The 24,353-nt window shown below is 34.5% G+C and overlaps 1 long non-coding RNA gene across 1 annotated transcript in view; it reads left to right on the forward strand.

Annotated features, from left to right (window-relative positions):
- The first annotated feature begins 14,498 nt into the window (after positions 1-14,498).
- Positions 14,499-24,353, forward strand: part of LOC143225728 (uncharacterized) — a 29,929-nt gene continuing 20,074 nt past the window's right edge. Inside the window, exon 1 of the long non-coding RNA XR_013014010.1 lies at positions 14,499-14,730. This is a non-coding gene — a long non-coding RNA (uncharacterized LOC143225728). The remainder of the gene's footprint in view (positions 14,731-24,353) is intronic.

Genomic DNA, 24,353 nt, shown 5'->3' on the forward strand with positions numbered 1-24,353 from the left:
ACGAGAGAGAGAACACATGTTAACTGAAGAAATCAAAAGTATAAGATTGTTAGTAAATAACAGAATATCGTTGTTATTCTTAATATGTTACAGAGAATGATGTCATCTGACAACATTTCATAATACATATTTGTTTGCAAGCAGAAAAACAGAGTCGGTGAAAGTTTGGATACTCTTAATACAGACCACAGATTTGGTTGTAAGCTGATTGTAATTTAGTGATCTGGCTTTTTGCTATAGTTAGGTCTTAAAAAGACATTATTAATGATGTCAGCAAATGCTATTTCTTTTATCTTCTGAAACTATGTGAATTCTTTTCTAACCTCCATCCAATACCAACTACGAATCCGACACTGACGCTTTATTTCTTTCAGAACAAAGCCACATTGGACTATCTCCTGTGTACCGCGTATAACCAAGTCCCGGATTTTAGCGTTGTAAGTTCGTAGATTTTCCGTTTTTCCACGTTTTTAAGCAAACTGATGCTTACGTTAGAGTTTAAACTAACCAATGGGAGACCTACGAAGATATTCAGGACTCCTTCATTCACACAGGTGCACCTTTGGTACAGAACACATGCACATAATAAAATTTATGAGTCACAAACTTTAAAAAAAACCAAAAAACCTTAACTTATAAATGCTGTCGATATATTTTATAAACATTTATTACTTCACTTCATTTGTTCTTATTATAAGGTAGAAGAGAGTAACCTAATGAGAATAAAGCATTCAGTCTTGGTTAATACGATATTGTACTACTTTTAGTTAGACATCAGTAAATGTACGTATTGCACACATAGCATATACGTAATTCTATGAAATCTTGGAGTTCATAATGCCCACACACTTTGTGTAATGTGACATGTATTTACTCCTTAGGGTTTGTTTGTTTTTCTTCTAGGGTCAGTTTTAAAGATTTAATGAAATATGCAGGAAACATTTGGTAACATACACATATATTACATCGCATTCCAAAACGCTGCTCGAGCTTATTATATATTTATACTAATCCTAAGTGCTTGAATTAAGTGTTTTTTGAAGTGGCTAGTATTAGACACGTGTACAGAAATCAACAAGTGTAATTAGCCTATATAGACAGAGCACGAAATCATATAAGGAAGAGGTGGAGGTATAGCAAACTAGCAGATTAGTACAAATACTTTCTCATCACCAGGAAATCCAGTATTAACCGCAAAAATGTCAGAGTGCTACGCCTTCCTCATCAGGGCAACACGTACTCTTTATATTCTGGTAACAATCACAGTATTCATTTTACTTATAAAAATAGGGGCCGGCATGGCCAAGCGTGTCAAGGCGTGCGACTCGTAATCTGAGGGTCGCGGGTTCGCATCCCCGTCGCGCCAAACATGCTCGCTCTTTCAGCCGTGGGGGTGTTATAATGTGACGGTCAATCCCACTATTCGTTCGTAAAAGAGTAGCCCAAGAGTTGGCGGTGGGTGGTGATGACTAGCTGCCTTCCCTCTAGTCTTACACTGCTAAATTAGGGACGGCTAGCACAGATAGCCCTCGAGTAGCTTTGTGCGAAATTCAAAAAACAAAACAAACAAACAAACTTATCAAAATTGCCGCTATAATCTATCTTGGATTGTCACAGGGTGGTGCTAGCGAGGGGGCTAGATCCTCTTAAATGTTTTTGGCCCTTCCAAGTTAATACTGTCCAATTATAATTTGGCCACATCATATATCTTATTGCCCCCTCCTTAGATAAGAAAGAAAAAGAAGCAAGGACAAACTAATGATAGAGACTATTTTCTATTTTGATTCTGTAGTTATTAAAAATTTATAAAAAAAATAAAATAATATAAATATTCGCCAAAGAAAAGCTGCATTTCAGATGTTTTTCTTTAAACCTTTCCTAATGACTTAACCCCCATCAGTGGACTTACAACACTAGAATCCGGGTTTCGACACCCGTGGTGGGCAGAGCACAGATAGCCAATTGTGTAGTCTTGTACTTAATAACAACTAACCATCCAACCTCTGACTTAATTTAGTAGATGAATTTACCAATGAAAACATAAACACGAAGACTATCTGCGAAAGGCATCCCTAATTCGCCAGTGTAAGACTAGAGGAAAGGCAGCTGGTCATCACCACTCACTGCCAACTCTTGATCTATTCTTTTAGCAACGAATAGTGGGATTGATTGACACTCTATAATGCCCCCACGGCTGAAATGGTGAGTATATTTGATGCGACGAGGATTTGAACCCGCGATCCTCAGATTACGAGTCGAGCGCCCTAACCACCTGACCATAAAGGGAGGGCAACCAACCAGCAGTAGCTGCCACCTATTATTAATCTAAAAACGGATTAGCTGTGACGATTATAACGTCTCCCACAGCTAACAGTACGGAGTGTGTTCATCGACAAACAGCAGTTTGGATATTAGACCTGCGATCCGCAACCCGGCACACCAACCAATAGGCCACACCCTTCCCTTATATATTTATGTTCAATGAAATATTTATTATAACAAGGTGATAGGTCCGGCATGGCTAGGTGGATAAGGCACTCGACTTGTAATCCCAGGGTCGCGGGTTCGAATCCCCGTCACACCAAACATGCTCGCCCTTTCACCCGTGGGGGCGTTACAATGTGACGCTCAATCCCACTATTCGTGGGTAAAAGAGTAGCCCAAGAGTTAGCGGCGGGTGGTGATGACTAGCTGCCTTCCCTCTAGTCTTATACTACAAAATTAGGGACGGCTAGCGCAGATAGCCTTCGTGTAGCTTTGCGCGAAATTCAAAAAACAAAACAAACAAGGAGATAGAGCCAGGTAGCAAATATAATACAAGTGGTCAATAGTCTCGAAAATTCCTAACACGATAAAATATGCACTAAGTAATTTTCTAGCCAATAGTGCAATGATTATTTTTCTCTTGTAGTTCAGCTATAGATGAATGTTAGTTTTGTTCTTTGGCTTAAAATATTGTTGATAATATTATTATGGTTCTGATAAACTGAAAAAAGTCCACAAATATAAAGAATCAGAAGAAATACCTGAGATCTAGTTACTTCTTTGCATCATTAATTGCTTGAAAAAGTAAAATGCGCCGTATATAGAAGTAATAACAACGTTGGTTTATTAGGTGTGTGCTTTCACACGTTACTATATTTAACGTCATAAACATACACCTTTTTTTTTTTGGCTACAGTGAAACTTTAAAATCACTTATGATCAATATGGCGTCATTATTTGAAGTGTCACACAACATGATTTATATACAGAGTTCAGTTTAATATTATATATGCCTCAAATAATGAACTGTACCTAGACCAAACGTTAGATTGCCTTTATCGCGAACTTGAAAATTCCATGGCATTTACAGAACTGTTATCTATTTTGGGGTGTGAGGTGAAGTAAAAGGTTTTCACTTTTATATGAGTGGAATTTACTACGTAGAAGTTAAAAAACTTGAGTATTGTATTTCAGATGAGGAACAGCTGGGAGTGAGGGCAAACATTTCCAATGGGGATCTGTTCTCAACAAGTCACCCAGGTGGAAACAACCTGTATGGTTCACGATTCGTGTTCCATTAACCCTAATTCAAGCTCCACACTCTAGGGGTTCAGATCCCGCTATTCAGTGCTGTTAGCTAGCTGCATTCCTTCCCTCTAGTCTACCAGTTCGAAGTGTAGATAACCCTTGTGCGGAAATTCTACAACAAACAAACCTGAATTTGTGTTAAAATCTATAATAACAAGTTACTTAAAATAAAATATACATAACTAACAGTATTTTGTTACCACATGACAAACATTTGAACTTTGATAAGATTGAACAGAAAGTTTTAATCTCCTTCTTGTATCAATTAATAAATAACACCCGTTACATTACGAGTTTCACATGACTAGAGCAAGAAGCGAAGCATGGTACTTAACAGCGTGTATAACGTATTTTAACATCTGAGTGTAAACAGTTTTTTTTATTTCTTATTAAACAGCTTATCCAGTTTCACAGAAATAAATCATAATTTAGAAACAATTTCACAACAAAGGTCATAATTTATAGGTTGAATGTTACGTTCTCTCCTTCCTTGTATTTTCTATAACCTCTTTGTGGTAAAAAGGCAAAAAAATTTCTGGATCATTTCGTAAACGACGAATAGAAGGCTACTGCTTTGATAATTTCGCAACCTGTAGAGGTTTAGGTTAATCTAACTCGGTAGATGTCAACTGCTAGCCAGTCACGTTCTCTTAATTAATTGCCATGCATCATACGTAAGAAAATAAAATTATTTCGGTTTCACTGAGTGAGAGTTACCAGATGAAATTAATTTAAACATCACGAGGAATCCTCCTTTGTTTACACTGACCTTTTAATATGTTTTACTGACACAATAAATAAACAAGTTCAGGAAATAGTAAAAGAGCATTTTGATAGTTCACATGGATCTTGCATGGAGCATTAGACTGTGAAATACATTTTACCAGATTGCAGGTGGCCACATAGGTGGATGGCACTGCTGATTAGCTTCTCCCTTATAGCTAGACGTTCTAAATTACAACTGATTATAAGCATTAAACCTAAGGGTCTGTAATCTAGTCTGCTCCCCCTGGTGACTCAACAGCAAGACTGAGGGTATGCTAAAAATCGGGGTTTCGTGCCTGCGGTTGGTACAGCAAAGATAGTCAGTCATTGTGTAGCTTTAAATTTAACAACAAAAAAAATGCTTTTATATGATATATGGTATTGTTAGGGTGGGAAAATAACAAATACTTTATGTGTAGAATGATATATTTATTTTCCAAGCATTGACTGCTTCATTAGTCTTATCACATAGCATTCTTATTCGTAGACATTATCAATAACTATTGATGCTGTCAGTTCCATCTACAGTTTATTTTAGAACGACCTTTAAGTGATAAATTGTTAGGATTCAACGTTTTGAAACCGATGCTTATGTGAACGAATACAAAACTTTGCTCTACAGCTTTTCTGGCCCGGCATGGCCTGGTGGATAAGGTGCTGGACTCGTAATCCGAGGATCGCGGGTTCGCATCCACATCGCGCCAAACATGCTCGCCCTTTCAGCCGTGGGAGCGTTATAATGTTACGGTCAATCCCATTATTCGTTGGTAAAGGAGTTGCCCAAGAGTTGGCGGTGAGTGGTGATGACTAGCTGCATTCCCTCTAGTCTTACACTGCTAAATTAGGGACGGCTAGCGCAGATAGCCCTCGAGTAGCTTTGCGCAAAATTCAAAACAAACCAGAACAGTTTTTCTTACGTCTTACTGCACACACACACACACACAAACAAATACGTAAATCATGCGTTTATATTAATTTTAGCCACGAAATAATGATAAAAATGTTTAAGTATGATTACCGATTAGAGCAATATTTCAGATTGAAGATTTTTCAAATCTGATGAACCTACGTATCTGTGACGCCACTTAATTGAAAAAAGAAAACAAACGGGGAAAAACAAATAATTCAGAGCTTAAATGTTTATTATCAGTCATATTTTTCAGTGTTTTTCTATACACATCTATTAAACTATTAGTTTAACACGACTACATAAACTAAAAACAACATAAAGGATAAGACACGTAAAATTATGTTCGAACACATTATATGAAATGTGTGACCTAATTCGACTTTCTGACCTCGAGATATCCAGATAACATCAGTTGTGTGTCTTGTGACACATGGTTTGTGTACAGATTGCACAATCTAATTTAGACACTACATTGCATGTATCATCTCTCCCTTTCTCAGATATAATTTTTACTATAGGTATACCATCTCATTTGTCTGTGTTGTTTTCTTTGTAATATATGAGTTTATGATGTTCACGTTTCTTTTAGTTTATAAAAAACATAATGAGGAGTAAGATAGTATCGAATTTCAAGGTCGAATAAAACGTTCAGTGTTTTATCCTATCATTAGCCACCTACATCGAATTACTAATATATGTTCCGTGAAACCAGCTGAAAACTTGTAATGCATTCCCTTTTCCCGGGTCGTTCGTGAATTCTCGCCCATGCTTTAAATGCATATACACATTTATTATACTGACAAAAAGCTAAAGCACATACAAAGAACCAATTACGTAAATACAAACTTGTATGTCAGTGGTCTAAATGAGTGTATATGTCTCTTTCAATGTTAGACTCTTCAACACGTGAGTAAATATCTCATATACCGGAAGAGTCAAAAGTCCTGATTGCTCTTATTGTTGTGAAGTTGGTGTGAAATTTCGAAAATATACTGACACAGTGTGTTTAGACACACTGAGATCCACGTGTTACTTGATACGATGCAGTAACATAAAGGTCAATCAAATGCTACCTCTGATTCTCACAGTCTGATGTAAAATGTTTGTTTGTGGTTAAGTATAAAGCTGCACAATGGACTATCTGTTCTTTGCACACCAGAGGTATCAAAACCCGGTTTCTAGCCATGTAAAACGTATCAGTACAAATGTTATTGTACACAACGACATTTCCTCAAGGATGTTTTCTTTGTGTGTTTTACATAAATGTTCATACTGTTTTAACTCGAAATTATTATTCTTTAATACAATGTGAGTTGTAAAATTATCCAAATTGATGCAGTTGGATAACCTTGCCCTTCATATCATGATATCATGTTAGGTAACACATAACTCCCTATATGCCCAATACCTTATATCAATAAATTTTCGATTGCGCACGCATTTGACAACAACAGGAAAAATCAGGATTCATGATTCATTCAGTGTGACATTCTGTAAGATATCAATATAATTTTGATATATGGAACTAAATTATGACGCCATCTATGTTTTACTTTCATGTATGTAAAGATACAAAACTTGTTTTTTTTCAGAGGTTCAATAAATGTTATCCAAAACGTTAACTAACTGATGTAAGAACAAAATCGGTTACGAATGAATGAAGTAACGATTAACAACAGATTCAACTGTGTATCTACCTATCTGTTTAGACGATTGTTTAGAGTTAGATACAATTTTATCTGTCCGTCTTTCCTTCTAAGGTGTAGATGGATAGGCAAAAAACAAGGTATACTAAGCGTTAAGAAAATTCTTAATTTTAAATGTATGTCAGATAAAGACACGATGAATGTACAATCTTTAATTATTAATAACGTATGGTTTATCCACCACTCCCTGGTTTCAACAACGAATTTCCATTTCAGAATGTAATCGAACAGTTAATCCGCTTACACTTTTACATTATTTATAATTTACAGTTAAGCAGTTCAAGAAAGATATATACAACACATTAGAAACTCACAACAACACTCTTTTCTACAGTGTATACGGACAACAAGAATTGCTTTTTTATTATTCACCCTTCCTACTAACACAAAATAGCGCCCAACCCAATCTTACTCCATACTTTAGAAATACAACTGCGAGTCGTGTCCCCTCGTCATAGCAAACAAATCACCACTGGATAACAAAATAAGTCGAACGGCTAAAAGACTCATATCTAACTGAATGTAGCGTGTCTAAAGTGACGTAATTCTTAACCCTCTGAATATACATTATCATCCCATTTCCTGGGCTTAAAATACCTCTCGGGCAATGATGAAGATAAACATAAGAAGGAAGACAAAATCATTAGAAAGTTCTTGATTCGTTTAACTTGTTATCAGTATAATGAATTCCATTTATTTTAGGGGAACATGTGAATTAGTTTTTACGCATATCATCATGATAGATGTCAAGTTTTGTATATGAGCAGGATTCTTTAAAATAGGTGTATGTGACTTCTTGATGATAAATTTTAACAACGACAACAATAACAACAACAAAAAAAGCACACAGTCCACTTATTTTAAAATAATATATTAAGGCAGGTCAAACATACATACACATGTTCGTTACACATTTAATTGACACAGTATCCAGAGCTTTGAACAATCGTCTTTTTTCTTCAAAGTATACACAGTCTCGTTCAATTACTTTATGACACAGTTGACAAAACGAATTATTCGTTTTGTTTGCTCTGTTATTACAATACATTCTGTGATAATTTTACATATGTTACACTATTGGTTACTACGGTTGTATTCAGAGTCTTAAATGATTGTCTATTTTTGTCGAATTCAACACAAGATGATTCAGCTACTTTAAACAAGAAAAAATATTTCTTCTAAACTCTGTTAGTAGAAAACAATCTATGATAATTCACTTTAAAAACTGACTATATACCCTCTTATGGTTAAAATTACAATTACACTTTCTAGACTTATCTCTTTACTATCTAACTAACTCTGTCTTGCTTTGTCTATCTTTCTAGATCTACGTCTTGTATGCGTTTCTACAGCCTGACTGAGGCCTAGAATTTTCTGAGCACTTAAATATATTATGATGCAATAATACCCAATCAAAACAACAGGAAAACTTGGAAGACTCTAATAACACAACGCAACAATAGAACAAGTGCCAATTTACAACTGAACCATGCAATGTATAATCCGCACACAATTACGTTAACAAATCTGTAATAAATTATTGCTTCTTAAAATAGCTTAATTCCACACCGATGCTGCACTTAAACCTTCAAGTCATAATACTCACATTAATCTTAAACCGTCGTGTATATTTAACAATTAATTACACGAGAAAAAATTTCAACTCGAGCGAAATCAAGTGATTCATTGTAATTTGATGGTGTTGGTTTAAAAAAAAAAAAAGACAAAATTTTTGAATCACCTCTAGATTTTGAGTTATTGTAATTCCTCAATATTTTATCACTATTATGTGAGATACCATGCAATCAACTAAGTAAAACGGATTTACGATTGGGCAAATTAATAGGTAAAAGGTGCATATTTTTCATAACTTCAAAAAATGATTGTATTGTGTTAGTGTAAAATTCCAGATATATTGTTCATATATTACATTTGTTCTTGATATAACAGAAGTTCATCACCTTTTCTTCATTTCCGCTTATCTGTTCCGCTGGGAAATAATAAAACTCTCACGTGCTCAGTTTGCTAAAACATTCGATATGTCCCTCGAATGCACATAAAAAGGGCGGAGTCAAACGCCTCTCTCTCTGTTGTTTCTCATTCATCCAGTTGGTCATTTTGATTCGTTCACGTGCATGGGTACACTATGCTATCGATTTCTGTTGCCCATGCTGTGAATATGAAAGAGACTTATCAAAGCATGCAGATTATACATTCTTAAATGCAATTTTCAACGAATAAATAAATTTATTACAGAAAAGGTTATTTTCACGATATATAAGGATATTTTGAATAAGTTTATCATAATTCAAAAACTAGAGGCGACCAGTAATTTTCAACATAACTTGCAGAATCGGCATTGTCAAATTACTCAGTAACAGCTCCATTTTTCTATTACATCATAACTTTGACGGTTTACCTGGGAAAGTAAAAAAACAGAGTGGCAAACAAAAATACACGGAAGGCAATCCTTATCAATGACTAGCTGTTGTACCCGTTTAACGCATGAGGAAAACATGGAGGAGGAGCAGATCTTGTTTGTATGTGTTTCAAACAGGTCTTCTTTACTTTGTTTCTTCAGGAACTACATATAATCGTGTCAATTGTCTTCCCTCTGCTTCAGTTATTCCATTTTTTCACAAAGCGTTCTTGATTTGGTCGTGCTATTCATCTGAATTTTCTTTCTCTTGCTGCACCTCAGTGGCATAGCGGTACGTCTGCGAAATTATAATGCGAGAATCCGTGTTATGATACCCGTGGTGGGCAGAACACAGATAGCCCAATGTGTTGCTTTGTACTTCAAAAAAAACTAACAAAAACTTTCTTTTGCTATGCGACCTTTTCTTTCTTTCACCATCCTGAACAACTGTTAGCTTTATTCAAATTTTTACTTAAGAACGTTTTTCTTCGATACTGTTAAAAATGTTCAACTGAAAGGAAAAGCTGGTAAAAGCTCCGGATTTCAGCGTTGTAAGTATGTAAATTTTCCGCTGAACTAATTAGGGATGGAGGGTTATTGCTAAATAATACCAAAACGTTTTAGTGAGAAGTTTTAATTCAGTGAAACTCATCACGCGCTACATAAAAAATATGGAACTAAATAGAGAGTCAAGTTAGTAATTGTCATCGCCACCAGAGACACAAAAAAATCTAACCCGGAACATTACAGCATAGCGGTGTATTTGCGGATTTATACTGGGTTTCGATACCTATGGTAAGCAGAGCACATATATCCCTTTGTTTCGCTTTGTGCTCACTTTCAAACAACAACTGAGCATGGTGTTTAATTTTACGGCTGTGTGTGTGTTTTCTTATAACAAAGTCACATCGGGCTACCCACCGAAGGGAATCGAACCCCTTATTTTAGCACTGTAAATCCTAAGACTTACCGCTGTCCCAGCGGTGGACAATTTTACAGCTCCAGATTGTCTTTTATAACTGTTAATTAATTAAAAATAGAGAACATTTCTCAGTAATTTTATCGTGACCTAGGAAAAATAACCGTGACTGTTATTTAGATAGTCAGTATATTTTGCCAAGCTTTAAACAAGCTATTTACGTCTACGTGATTAGTTACGTGCGATCCTTGGATTACATTAACCGGAAATAACAGACATTACAGCAGTTCAGTCCAAACACGTGCAACGTTTGGAACCTGAATACCTGGCGATGAAGAGGAAAATAGTGAAAGAAACCGTGTACTTCAACTTCCTTTACATAATATAAACATCCGTAGTGAACTTCAATAATATAAACAGTGTCAACAATCATACCTTGTAGTTTATCTCTACTATATACGTAGTTACATATGATAAGCCACAATAAAGTGACTCAACAAAGTTAGATTAGAAACATAAAGTATGATATCATAAGAAAAACACACAATAAAACATCAGCAAAATAACCTCTTACTTACATCGAGAAAAACCTAGAATTCCAAATTTGTTAATAACTTTTATTTAAAGATCATTTTATGAATTATCAATGCTGCAAAAATTATTTAAACATCAATAAAAAATCCTGAATACTCCGTAATCCAAGAGTCAAATATGTGACTTATTTATTTTATTTTTGTCATAATCGCTCCCCCCCCAAAAAAAAAAAAAGATAAGACACTCAAATTGATGATTATGTTAGACACCTAGTGTCTGGAAGCAGAGAACTGTGTAGGTTATGTTGTTATTGTAATCTATTTTTGTTACGTTTGTATTACTAGAGTCAGGAGGAAGTTTGACGTAGCGTGAAAAGCGTGGCTTAATTGACTTGCCAGAATCTTCTCAAAAATTCAGAAAACGATTTGAGCCGTATAAAGAGCGACTTAGGCTCTAGCACAATTACGATTCATAATTAAGAGTGAGTCTTTTAGCCAAATAATAAGTCTGAATGTTAACATGAGATGTTTATTTATAGCAGTTTTTTTTAAAGCTTAAACTTGTGTTTACGACGAAGTAATAGAGATACAAGATAGTGACGTAAGTACCAAAAAAAATTTAATATCTACGTTATTCGTTTGCTTGTTTATCGAATTTAATGCAAAGCTACACCAGGCTACTACAGCTAGCCAACACTACCTATTGCAAACTCTTGGACTACTCTTTTACGAACGAAAAATGGGAAAGACCGTAAACTCATAACGCCTCCATGACTGAAAAGGCGAGCATATTTGGTAGCGGGATTCGCCCTCGACACTTGCAGGTTGCAAATCGAATGCTCTAACCACCAGGCCATGTCAGGTCTGCAAGCAAGTTGTTTTACCGACTACTGTGAACCTAGGCCTATCAGTAAACACTAGTTAAGCTAACTTATATAACTTTTAAGCCTATTCTTTGATAGATTGTTTAGGCAGACTATTCATGATGAAACTTTGTAGAATGGACGGCAACTTAAAGATGAAAGGCGGAAGACTTTCGAAATGTCGTCCTCTACAGTTGTGTTTCCATTCTACAAACTTTTAAGCCGTTATCGAAGTTACAAAATGTTTTTCCTTATCAGTAAGTAAACCAGACTTTACATTGTCATATTTATCAAATAATCCTAAGAACGTGCCAAACATGAGAAACTATTGCACCACTACTTCATTAGATAAAAGCTTTCAGTTCACCTACAGTCCACACTAAACTTATCACACAAAAACTGAAGGATAAATACGATAGGTAATCTAGGAGGCAAATAGAAAAATGTTAGGTTTAATTCAAAAAAAACAAAAATATTTGACATATTCTACAAAACTTAATACGTAAAACAAAAGACTGTAAAGTTATAAAATAAGTAAAAGATAAATCAAGATTGTGATGTTACAATAACATGCCAACTGAAGAATCTACGAACTGCTATTTATATACGAAATATGATATTTTAAATATTGTGGTTTAAACTTCGAAAACCGACAAACCATAGAAAAGCCAACAAGCCTAAAAATTGTTACATAAAACAAGTTAACAGCAAATGGGTTTTTCCACATTCATCTTATTGTATCCATTGCTGCTTCATTGTGTTGGTTTTTCTTATAGCAAAGGTTTTTGTTGTTTGCTTGTTTGAAGTTAAGCACAATGCCACTCAAAGGACTATCTGTGCTCTGCCAACCATGGGTATCGAAACCCGGTTTCTAGCGGTGTAAGTCCGCAAACATACCGTTGTACTACTGCGGGGGGGGGGGGTTTATAGCAAAATCACATGAAATTATCTACTGTGCCCACCGAGGAGAATCGAACTCCAGATTTACAACGCTATAACAGGGGTTCGATACCCCTCGGTGAGCACAGCAGATAACCCAACGTGGCTTTGCTCTAAACCAAATAAACTTGCTAATTCTCCTGGACAAAAAGAGGGCGCAACCTTCTGCTGGTGCACCAATGACCTTACTAGGACTGAAATGAAGTGACATAATAAGAGGTAAAAACTAATAATAAAAACTTGGCATTTCACTATGATATCACAACGTTGACCTAATACAACCTTTTTGTATCTTGTAACTTAATTGACCACCTGTTTCACGTATTATGTTTTTGCACTAATTTATATAAATTCGCATATGTGTGTATGTGTGTATATACGTTTTTGTTGTTTTATAAACTTAAATAATGTACCCATGAGAGGCATACATTAGTATAAGCACTCCATTAATACAGAATGTTAATATCCGTTTATTCTACTGCGTGCGAGGAAGGTGTCATATTGTAATGTTTATTAAGCACATAGCTACACAAAGGCTGCCTGTGCTCTGCCCACCAAGGAATCACACGCCATCTTTATCAATGGTAGAACACACTACTGACATTAAATTACACAGATATAACTTTACAGGTTTGTGTTTAGCACATTAATAGTTTACACGCCTTGACTGAATAGCAACGGATAATAAAGGAATGAAACTTTATCCACATATGTCGGTAAGCCCATCCCTAAAAGTATAAAGAAATAAGTAAAATAATAATACACATCGGGCCATCTACTGTGTCCACCGAGTAGAATATAACCCTTAATTTGAGCGTTGTAAATCCGAAGACAAACTTCTGTCCCAGCGGAGGGCAATTACACAACAGATATTCGAAAAACCAAACTGATATAAAAATATGTCATGAAACAGACGAACAGGACAAAATAACACACTAACACACAAGCAAGGTTTTTAAACTAATGCTTTCACGTGAAAAAACAAAAACATTTAATTATCTTGCACGATTGTCCGTTCGCTCTCTCTCTCTCATAGGTATTTGGGTATTGATGTTTATATACCCAGGAGGGTCAGGTTTACGATTGTCCGCGTTCATAATTATTGACTCAGTTAACTTGCCCGCGAAGGTTCGTAACACGCACCTATTCACCGTATACAACCTAGAAGAAAATGCAGGAAGTACGACTGTTCTACATTGTTGACATCTGGGAGTGTGTAGGTGTATTGTAACCTTCCACAGCTGCATGAAGTTTTATGCAAACATAAATGATTTTGAACATGTTTTCCCGAAATTATTGAAACTAAAGCACTATATTTAACAGAAAGTGGATTTCATTTAACGTCTATTTGTTCATCTACGTCTAAAAACTTAAAAAGCGAGAACACTATAATTATCAGTACAGTTTAACAGATGGTTATTATTTATTTTATTTAACAGTGAATGAAATCCTACAATATGCATTTTAAAGGCAATACTTAAACTACCAATAACATTACAGATTAAGTATATCGATCTTGAAAATAATAGTGTAAATATAAAGTGTCAGCACATTTGCACAACATAAAAATGTGTGTTTTCTTATAACAAAGCCACATCGGGCTATTTGCTGAATCCACCGTTGTACCAGCGGGGAACAACACCGAAATCCTCTATATTATAGATTCTCAAACTGTGGGCGGGGAACACATAGAAATCCTTAATATTATAGATTCTCAAACTGTGGTACGTAGAGCTAATGCTAGTGGTCAAGCACACAAGACACAATTAATATAAGCCCCCCCAGTGGCACAGCGGCATCTCTGCGGACTCACAACGCTAAAAACTGGGTTTCGATACATGTGGTGAGCAGAGCACAGATAACCCATTGTGTAGCTTTGTGTTAATTCTAAACAAACACATAAAATTAATATAAAAATTCATAAACATTGTAATAACCCCCAACTGAGCTTTTCATTACATTTACATACTTCTCTACTTACTTACAGACTCACCCTCTAACTGCTTAGGCTCGCCAGTATTTTATTCCCTTAAAACTGACAAAAATGGTACCGCATATTTTTAATCGTACAAGAAAAATCAGTCGCATCATTCGAATTAATGGGTAAGTGTTTAAAATATGAATATTTGTTACCAGGTTTTTATGTTGTTTTTTGTTTTAAAAATCAGGCTTGAGTTTATATATAGTTTCAAAAAATGAACAGAAAGTGATACGAGAGCCTGAAACATCAGACCAGTACTGTTCTTGAAGATAAACAGTTGATCATGCCATCCTGACGAAAGAGACTGACAGTTTGTTTGGAATTAAGCACAATGGACAATCTGTACTCTGCCGACACAGGTATTGAAACCCGGTTTCTAGCGTTGTAGGTCCGCAGACATGCCACTGTGCCACGGGAGGACGAGACTGACAAGATATGTCAAGAAAATCTCACTTAATAATATACAGTTTCAGCCAATAAAGTAATCAAACTCTTAACAAGGAAATGCGATGTGGGACATATAAAACGTCACAAGTAATAAACGCAAGAATAGATTCCATATAATTTCAAACTGCAACACAATGTGTTAATATGTCATGTCGCACGAAGTAAACATGCCTGTACTTTCCACCACTTAAGACTGTGCTCCCAGTGACACAGCAGTATATCTGTGTACTTATACTGCTAGAAATCGGGTTTCGATACCTGTGGTGAGCATAGCACAGATAGCTCTTTGTGTAGCTTTGTGCACAACAAAACAAACAAGCTTCACTCTGCAACGCAAAGTGTTATATATATGATGTCGCAAGTAATACACATGTCAATACATTACATACCATTTCAAATTGCAACACAACGTGATACTTATACAACGTTGCAAACAATCAAGATATGTCAAGAAAATCTCATTTAATAATATACAGTTTTAGCCAATAAAGTAATCAAACTCTTAACAAGGAAATCGAGTTGCTGGCTCAACGAACTGGTATCTTGGCATTGTATGTCAAACAACAACATTTCATCTACAGTTTTGCCACGTTAGTTTCTAGTGACATAATTAAACCAGTCTCGAGCTACTATATAAACAAAATTCGTGCATATTAATTGAACAAAAATATTATTATACTAAGTGAAGGAACAATTACTAAGGCGAAATTTTAGTCATGTCATTATACCAGCTGGTAGTAGCCATATGAAATAGTTGGAAATAATCTTAGTTTCTTTTGTTATTATAACTGTATCCGTAAAACTAAACTTAATAACCTACATATTATATGTCTCCAAAGTATTGCAATGCATATCGTTCAGTCACAGTTTACCCCCAGTAACACAGCGGAGTGTCTGCGGACTCACACCGCTAAAAAACAGTTTTTGATACCTGTGGTTGGCAGAGCAAAGATAGCCCATTGTGTAGCTTTGTGCTTAATTCCAAACAAACAGTCACAGTTATGAAATATTTAAATTATTAGTAACGGACTTTCGACGAAAACCTTTTTGCACTCTTCACCATGAAGCTGAAATAGTAAGATCAGATAATAAAAGTAATTAGTGTAATAATTATTGTATATATTTTTAAGTTGCTGTGACTTTTCCTGTTTCTTAAAATTGTGGCTGACAGTAGCCTAAATTATACGTCTGTTTATACAAAGCTACTCGAGGGCTATCTGTGCTAGCCGTCCCTAATTTAGTAGTGTAAGACTAGAGGGAAGGCAGCTAGTCATCACCACCCATCGTCAACTCTTGGGCTACTCTTTTACCAACGAATAGTGGGATTGAACGTCACATTATAATGCCCCCACGGCTGGGAGGGCGAGCATGTTTGGCGCGACTCGGACGCGAACCCACGCCTCTCAGATTACGAAGCGCACGCCTTAACGCGCTAGGCCATGCCAGGCCAATACGTCTGTATCATACTTTTCAAAATAACTAAATACTATGATAAAGATATCCCAATCTAATTTCGACTTTTTTTTCTCTCTCTCTCTGCATATACTATACTGAACTAAGAAGTTATTTTGGAAATAACGCTTCGAAACAGTTAAAAGAAAATAAAACAATTTGAAATTATATAGTAAGTGCTGCCATCTGTAAGGTTTAAGCAAAAACACTTTGTTAACTTCATGTTACGATCTTGGTTTAAGTAAAAGCTAACACTTATAACCGGTTTAGGGAGACGATATTATTCAATTTAAATAAAGGTAATCGTTACAAAAAATATACTATCTTTTAACGTAACCCACATCTTAGAAACAATATTATTAAATCATATATGTCATAAACATAAATCAAATAGCTTAAAGTAAAAGTATTGTATTATGATACATTAAAATTAGCAGCTGTATTTAAGGTTGTGTCAACACAGTATCTGTCACATGTATTAGTCACTCTGGATTATCCAAACTTGACATGGAAACAGGTTTCGTTGCATACCTTTCGCTTTATCTTGGTGTGTAGTGATTTCCTAAAAAAAACAACGTTACACTTCACCTGGAAACCTCAGTAAATAGAATTCACTAGACAGTTACATATACATTCATATCCAAGAAATGTTAGGTAGCATATATAATTTTCGCCACTTCCACAAGCATATGAAATGTATTTCGGGGGGGGGGGGGGCGGTTGGACAGGTAGAAGCTCTAAAACGATACTGAACAAAATCATCGATCTGACATCATTTGATTTCAATTAATAAACTAGAACAATACTGACCAACTTTAAATTCTTACAATGTTTGTCGACCTAAACACATTTTTATTGTTTCTTGGCACCTTATTTATAATAACTAATCTCCGATAAAAATATCTTGAAAAAAAAATCCATTGTTTTATCTGTATGTTTAAGGGGGAGCGATGAGACTCGAAAAGTGTACCTTATGTCGCTTGTAAAGATGGCGAAAATTGTGAACTGCTCCTTTCATAAATTACCTCACACTACAATCGATACCTATTTTAACTATAGCCTTTTTGATTCCATGTTCTTACCATGATATGCAACATTTAGACTTTATATTTTGTGATAACACTACAGAATCTTTCGACATTGGTTGGTTGTAAAATTACTCTTCTTTACACCTTTTGGACAGTTTTTGTAATAAACCGATACTGTGCCTCATTATGTGAATACATTTACTTTGATTATGGTATCTGGGACATTAGATTTCGATACTCGTGATGGGTATTACACGCATAGCCATTGTGTAGCTTTGTGCTTAATTACAGGTTTTATTTATTTGTTCTCTACAGGGAGCTTTTATAATTACTTATTCAATATTGTATATTAGAGGTTTCTGAATAAGAAATTCACCATTTTATATTAAAAAATCAGTTATTATTAATTTTTCTTAAGATAAGAAATTACTAAATTACACAACTTTTATATTATAGCCTGGTAAACAGTCTTTAATCTTTCGTTATATCAACGTATATATTATCAGTAAATGTGATAGTATACATTACGTCAACTTTCACTTATAATTTTACCGACGTGTTAAGCTAAAATGATAAAGAAATTTAACTAAAAGAAATTAAAACATTTATAAAAAACAAAGTCATGTTAGCTGACATTAATGTACTTTAGTGTAAACGATATCAATGAGTAAACACGACAAAGATAATGTAATCAAATAATGCTCTCTGTCGGAGAAATTCAAACTATTCTAACATACAAAGGGAAAAATAGTTCGTTCCAGTAATGAAATTATAGATACGGTTTCTTTGTTAATCTATTCAGTGAAAATAGAAATGTATCCAGCAAAAGTAACAAAGAAGCATTTACATAGACAAAGTGGTAAAAAAAAACAAAAAAACAACAACAACAGATATCAAAGGAGAAACGTTTGTCTTTTAGTGTAAAGACATGTATTAATGGCCAAGGATGGTCATGAGGTCGATCAGGTTTCGAAAAAATCCGGCAGAGGGCTAACTTTATATTTTCACGTGGATCATGATTACAAAAGGATATTCAGAGCGGTAGAATTGTTCTATATAATAATCAAGGAGCTTGTGCTTTATATATTAAGTAAAAAATATTACTAACTTAATAATTTTTTATTCATTTGTCTCATAACAAAATAAAAACAAAAAACAATAATTCTTTACAGTTATATGATGTACGTGTACAACATATAAACAGATACTTTTACACGTCATATGTAAAGATTCGTGTTAAAATAATCGGTCATTTGTGTCGTAATATTTCAGCACAAAAAAGTTACCATGACATGGATACAAAAGATTATTTAATTCACCGAATCATGCTTACGGTCTGCGATAGTTTTTCTTCTAATGGTTTCATACCATAATTGTACATATTAATAATGTACATCACGTGAATCGTCACGCAGAATAACTTACACAACACGGATCTAAGTCTTTTCGATTGTATACATATAACTTTACAGTACATAATCTACTCCCTTTGCTAAAAACACTTTTAAGAATTTCCTGTTACTGTTCCCCATTTTCATTAATGTCACCAGTCTCAAAGTATTCATGAGAAACTTAGAATAAAAATGTAGATATAACACACAAACATTAGGTGATTCTGTAATTATCTTCCCATATTTTAACTTTGCCATGTTTCTTTTATCACTTAATCTTTTTTGTGTCAGTACAAATTACAAAACACTTTTAAAACAAAAAAAAAGTATTTTAAATTATTAATACAATATTCCAGTCGTGGTTATTTTTTTTACTGAGCATTTTATTTCTCCTTTTATTTTCCCCCCATTCAATCATTAGTTTTTCTCGTTCAATTAAACTGATCAGTTTCTTTTTGAAAAACTTCAATTTTAGTCCAGAATTAACATAACAAGAGCCTTCTCTATTATATGAGCCAAGCGTGAACCAGTGGTTAGCGTAATGAACTGTTAGTCCAAGATTCGAGTTGAAAATCGTGCCCCATACTTTGGGACCGTGAGTGCGTAACAAGAGCATTGAACAAATCTCTTTGGTCGATTAAGAGTAGCCTACGAGTGGAGAGTGTTAACTAGTAACCTGTTTCAACATTAGGTTGGTTGAGTGTAATTAACCACAAAGCAACACAATGGGCTATCCGTGCTCTGCCTATTAGGGGTATCGAAACCAGGTTTCTAGCTCCATATTAGGGACAGCTACCGCAGGCAGCCATCGAGATGCTTTACGCAAAGTGAGATTCTTTAGTCGTATTTTCGTAAATTGATTTTCAGTAAAGGCGTTAATCTCAGTGTCATAAGGAAATAATAAATCACTACTTAATTTTATCACTTCATCAACCTGTTATTTCCTGGTAACACCAAGGTTAATAATGGCTTAACTGAAAATCTGTTTAGGAAAAAATTCTCAACAAATAACAACGCTATTTTATGCTCTCAACGTATCACACACAAAGTTTTAGTTTTTATACACATCTGTGTACTTTTGCAAGATATTCAACTAAATTTCGAGAGCTTTCTAAATAACGAAGAAGGATTTTTTTTAATCTGTTGCTAACTCAGTAAAAATATAAAGAAAAAATCAAGACTTGTTTTAAAAAAAAAATATACAATGCATATATATTTTTCAAGATTCTCGGTGGCACAGTCTTATATCTGCGGAGTTACAATACTGGATTTCGTAGTGAGCATAGCACAGATAATCCATTATGTAGGTTTGTGCTTAATTACAAACAAATCTTTTTTCAAGTTAAAAATTAGAGATGCATAATATCTATTTATTTTTAAAGACATATTCTCAAGTCTACCACCCAGAGCCTAACTATCTTTAAAACAGTGAAAGATGTACTTACTTCTACTGACCTCTGTCGGTAAACCTCTTTGTTCACCAACATTTAGAACTCTGGAATTTATCCCTTGAATGACCATACAGGAAAAGAAAAGCTATGTCGCTCTGTAAACAGAAGACGTTCTATATTAACAAATTACTACATATATCCAAAGGTTATATAAAGTCCAACTTATATAAATAACGTACTAACATAAATATATGTTATGAAGATTTTGTTGTGGTAAATTATCTCACATACTGTTTTATGTTATCTAGTAATCTATCAGGAAAACACGTGGCCCATCTTTCTCGCCATTGTAACTTCGAAAAACATTCATGAAATACTGTAAACTGTTTACATCTAAATCTACGAGTTGCTCTAGATGAAGTAATAGGAAAGTTTATACATAAAGTTTCTTTTATTTTCTTTATTTAGCTCACAATAACGAAAACATTAATGGAAACGTTTATCACAACACAAAACTCTTAGATTTTGTCCTAAGATTATGCTATATTTACACCTTCGCTGACGATATATACGATATTAATACGTTTTCCTCATTCGATTTTGTTAATTTTGCTATTAAACATTTATTTTTTGAAAGCGAAAGCCAAATCAGGAAGGATCAAAGATGAATATATTACTTCATCAACACAGGTAAACAATAAATAATGCTCATTCTGTAGTATGTTCATAATTCTAAGTCCGTTTTCTCAAATATTTAGTATGATTATTCGCATTACGTATTTCCTACCACCGTGCATTTTCATTTCGTTAGTTGTTGTAGGGACATTTATCTATGGAACAAAGCTGTTAAGCATGCATGCATCAGTAGTTATCATTGTTGTTGGTAATCAGAATCAGGCATGATCGTTGTTTATGTATGAAACACATTCTAAGTGCTTTACTTGCACAATGGTACTCAAATTTAACATTAACTCCTGTCGTTTCAGTTTATGCATAATAGGCTGACGTCATGCAGTTAAGAACGTGATTTCCTTTTTTTTTTTTTTAAATCCAATATGCGCTTAAAGATTTAACACAGTACTAAGAAGTCACTATTCGCTTACAATATGTTACTGTTGGATATAATTACACAACACGTATGTATGTACTCATACTAATTCTAAGATTTCAGATAGCTGGTGATGTAAAGATGTTGATAAACCTTAAATATCGTGTTCTTATTTTGATTAAGTTCAGTTTGCCTTCCGTACTGGATAAAAACAATAACTGTCGCCTAGTGGCACAACGGCGTGTCTGCGGACTTACAGCGCTAGAAATCGAGTTTAGATACCCATGGTGGGAAAAGCACAGATAGCCTATTGTGTAGCTTTGTGCTTAACTTCAAAACAAACACAAATAACAATTAAAAGTCGTATTTAAAAACTGCGATGTTACGAATCAAGTGCACATTAATTTCGAGCTATTTAATTACATCTATAAATATTTCGCACCGAAACAAATTAGCTTTGTTTTTTCACAAATATTTAAATGGGTTCTTGATAATAATGAAAAGACATTGAAGCTGTTAATCCTATGATAGAAAGCCGGAATTACAAAGACGTTGGAGCTGTTAATCCTCTGTTGGAAACCTGAGTTACAATGCCATTGAAACCTTTAAACTTGTCATATAAAGTCAGAGTTACAGAGACACTGACGTAGTTAACCCTATAAAAGAAAACTAAGTTAGAAAGACAGATCTGTGAAACATTTAATCATATAATGGAAAGCCAGAGGCACGAAGACCTTGAAGCAGTTAATTCAGAAATGGAATGTTGGACTTATGTAATTACTACAGTAGTTTATCCGAAATCCTATACTAATCTCAAAGCTTTTCACTTTACGCCACTTGTGATTAATCGACAAGAACAAACAATATGTGTATAACCAGATAAAGGCGTAAGCCGAAACGTTGGGTAGAATAAATCGATATTTATCTGATGTTTGTTTGTGGTCTTCACTGAAAATCGTTTCAGTATTTTATTTCAATACGTTCGTGTATTACATGTTCCTTAAAACATTGAATACAATTGTAAGCAAAAACATCCACAAACTTTCTCATACAATGGTTATTGGTATACCAGAATCTTCACACATGCAAAAGATAAAATTCTGAGAATACAGTACTCAGCAAAACATTACTGTATAATTTTACATATGTAAAACTGATAAAAGGAGTATTAAAAAACACATTAGCAACACTAGAAATTACAAAATCTGTAGTACACATTCTCACGTTTTGAAGGTTCAGATCTTTAAGCTATATTTCATGTAACTTTTGTGCACTTCATCGTGTAAGCACATACAAAGTACATGCAATTTCTACTACAGATTAACATTTGTTGCTGGCATATTATTCAGTTGCTTATTTCGGAGATCAGGCGACTAGTAAATTACACAGCTATCACAAAGCGTAACAAGAGATTGGGATTGTTGCAGTGTATCTTAGAACGGCTGGTATGGGTATTAACACTTTTACTAATAAAGCAGAGAACAACGTTTCGACCTCCCGAGGTCATCTTCAGGTTAACAAAAAGAGAGTTTGCAACTGACCGTTGCCGGAAACATGTCAGAAATGAGAGTATAAACGGGTACGGGATTGTAGGGACGTTGCAGTTAGGTTATTAATTAGTATAGGTATAAAGGTGTTCCTTTATAATGGTTTAATTTTGGTTTTAGTTGTTGTATAAGGAGGGCTTCTTTGATTTTGCGTTTAGTTATATTTGTTTCCTTAGTTAGTATCTGGGTGTTTTCTATGGTTATGCTGTGTTTATTTGATTTGCAGTGTTCAAAAACGTGTGAAAGTGTTGTTTTTTGTTGTTGTTGTTCTTCGACATGTGTCTGGCAATGGTCAGTTGCAAACTCTCTCTTTGTTAGCCTGAAGATGATCTAGGGAGGTATAAATGTTGTTCTCTGCTTTATTGGTAAAAGTGTTAATACCCATACCAGCTGTTCTGAAATACATTTTTACTTCAAGTGGGTTTCTCATCATCTGGGATTGTTACAGCTGAGGCACAGATGATAAAAGACATGAGTGCGTTTGTTATTTTTATCATTACTTTTCGGTAAAACATTTGTGAATGGTTAGGTTATTGAAAAATATGCACTACTAGAGTAGACATTTATGGTTGAAACATTTCTTTATCAGGTCCTTTAAAATATATATATATATATATATGTATAAGAAATCAATTCAGATCACGTGGAAATAACCTTATCTATCTGCACGTTGATTTATTTTTGTTGTTAAACATTTGAGAAACTGTAAGAATAAAAAATTGAAAACCTCACATAGCCCACCAACTAAGCAAGAAGAGACGAATTAACAAATGGTATAAGGATCCAGAAAAAATCACTAGAGGATATTTTGGCTCAGTCATGATTTAGTAACATAAGCAGTTTGCCATCATGATCCACCACCTCTTATGATAATAATAACATCTCTTCAGCATTATTGTGGTCAAATAACTGAAGTTTATTTCAGCTTTTAAACATTATTTTTTAGAAATATCCTGAAACCCTTTGCTGTTTTTCTTAATGTCCTTGTCTGGCTAATTATTCTGCATGTGTGGTTATTTCCATGATATTTTATGCGAAATGGATCATCAGTTCCCATCTATATTGAAATACGTGTATTTTTATATGATATAGGTTTATTACTTATTTATCAAAATAAACGACAAATAAAACACTAAAATTGCACTTTAATTGTATTTCTTCCAACCAACAGTCGTGCCCAAATGTTGAAAAACACGACACAATAACCTGGTTATAGATACTAGAGGCTAGTTTAATATAACGTCTACATGAGGTCAGTCAACTTCCACAAACTTTTTTTGTCTGTATGTTAACAAGTCTATAGGTTAAGCCTATCATACTGACAAGAAGAGAGCGCGAGGTAGTCTACCAGTCTACCTTCACTGTGAGGTTCTTTTATTTATTAAAAAAAAGCACATATGAAAAACACGATGGCTGGAATATGAGATTTCAAATCAATAGG

The sequence above is a fragment of the Tachypleus tridentatus genome, chromosome 9 (assembly GCF_004210375.1).
Source record: "Tachypleus tridentatus isolate NWPU-2018 chromosome 9, ASM421037v1, whole genome shotgun sequence".
Taxonomy (NCBI): Eukaryota; Metazoa; Arthropoda; class Merostomata; order Xiphosura; family Limulidae; genus Tachypleus; species Tachypleus tridentatus.